Source organism: Tupaia chinensis, unplaced genomic scaffold (genome assembly GCF_000334495.1).
Source record: "Tupaia chinensis unplaced genomic scaffold, TupChi_1.0 Scaffold000248_1, whole genome shotgun sequence".
NCBI classification, from domain to species: Eukaryota; Metazoa; Chordata; class Mammalia; order Scandentia; family Tupaiidae; genus Tupaia; species Tupaia belangeri.
In genome coordinates, this window is record NW_006159726.1 from 5,163,335 (window position 1) to 5,165,324 (window position 1,990).

The 1,990-nt window shown below is 45.2% G+C and overlaps 1 pseudogene; it reads right to left on the reverse strand.

Moving 5' to 3' along the window:
- The window catches only part of LOC102498883 (UPF0711 protein C18orf21 pseudogene), a 1,924-nt pseudogene extending 794 nt beyond the window's left edge, over positions 1–1,130 (reverse strand).
- Between the last annotated feature and the right edge of the window lie 860 nt (positions 1,131–1,990).

Below are 1,990 nucleotides of genomic sequence, written 5' to 3' on the forward strand. Positions count from 1 at the left end.
AAAAAAAAAAAGAAGAAGAAGAAGAAGTGGAGTCTGTACTTTTGCTTCTTTAAAACTGAGTATTTCGTTTCTTGCTTCTCGAATAAGAAGTTTCTGTATTTTGGGGTTTAATTTGGCCTTGGGTTTGAGGTGCACTCAAGAATTATCCAGAACCAATAACTGGAAACAATATGGACACGTTCTTCAAAAGTACTCCCTGATCATAGGAGACAGCAGGCCCGGCCCAGGTATTCTTCTGTCTCATGCCTCCTCACCACCAGCTCCCTCCTATTTCCACAATTCTTTACAGAGTCACGCCCACAAACATTAACAGACCATTTAGACCCTTTGGTAACAGGACTCTTCCCATGTCCTGCCCCTCACATAGTATCTTTGTGATGTATGTTAAGCCTCCTTGTCTCTGTTAAAGTACATTCCTTCTTTTTTAAATTTTTATTTATTATTACTATTGTTTTTTATTTGTTCTAGGACATCTGTGTTCACCAGGTACAGAGAGAGAGAGAGAAAGAGAGAGAGAGAGAGGAGAGAGAGAGGAGAGAAAAAGGAAAGCAAGATAACAAGCAGCCAGGCCCAGGACTCATTCTCTGGTCCACCAAGTGGGGAGTCCAGCGGCCTTAACCACCACGCCACCTACTGGCCCCAAGTACAGTCCTTTCTGATTTCAGCAACCTTCCTTTCCAATCACCAACCTAAAAAGTGTAAAACCCACCTATAATCTCCAAGCCTCCCACTACACACACACAAGTCCTGCCTTTTGGGACCAGACCAATGAAAAAATCTCTTCACAAAATTCTAAACTTGGTCTCTCGCTCTCAGAATCAAATAAAAGGAATCCCTGTACCTGAACACTCCGAGAAAGGTATGTTTAGCCTCCTCGCTGGGCCTAGGTCACTTGTATTCTGCTTAGAAGTAAACCGCATTAATTACTTTTACAGCGTTGGTTATTTCTGTTGACAGTCCGCTCACAACAGACGAATAGCCACAGCACTTCGTCGGAGGCTACCCTAATGCTTCCTGTTTCCTGATAGCTTGTTTTTGCTAACGTTGTGACCTCACTGCCTCTTACATACCAATTACCTTGCCTGGATTTGGTGACTGTGAGGTATTTGTCCAGAGATGGTTTTCCCCATATTTGGCTTCCTTTCACCCTTGCCCTTAGGAAGGACCCTCTGGCTAAGGCTGATCTCCAAAGACTCTACTCCAGGGGAGCTGGTCTATACTATAGATATTCAATCCCTGATTTACTCTTTTTTTTTTTTTTTTTTGGAGAGGTTTTTGCTGTAGGGCGCGTGCACTCGCCAGACAGACAGAGAGAGACAGAGAGACAGAAAGCGAGAAATCACCCCCCCAGGGAGGATGGCCACACCACAATCCCTTCTCCTCCATTCTCCTCTCGGGATCTTGGGCACGCACGCACTTGCGCCCGGCGTGAGTTTAAGCCACCGGGTCTGGGACTCGAACCGCGGTCGGCTACATGGAACTCCAGCACCTTAACCCCTATGCCATTTGCTGGCCCTTCAAATGTTGAAATTTTAGTAAACTGTTTAGCAAAATGAGCAAACGAGCAGGCCAAGAACATGGCTTCTTCACTGTCATTTATTTCTGCTTCAACAGAGTGTTTTTGCGCACTTGTGGGAGTAACTGGGCCAGTTCTGCCACTAGCTCGCTGTGGGAACCGGGCTATGTCACTACCTCTCGGCACAACTTTTTCCTGGACTAAATAAACTTGAAGACTATTGTGGTTTGCATTGTCTTCTAGCAGTAGACTCTGAGACAAGGATTTAAGTAAGTCGTTTAATCAGGTGCAGAAACATTGAGAAAAATGGGGAAATAAGGCAGGGAAGGGAAGGCGGTCAATAAAGGATGTATCACCATTAAATAAGCACCGGGGGCAACTGGGGTTTAACCCTGCTGCGGATCCACAGGAGACAGTGTGAACACACACCAGTTATCTCACCTGAGAGGCAAGGAACTTTGGATTTTTTTTTTT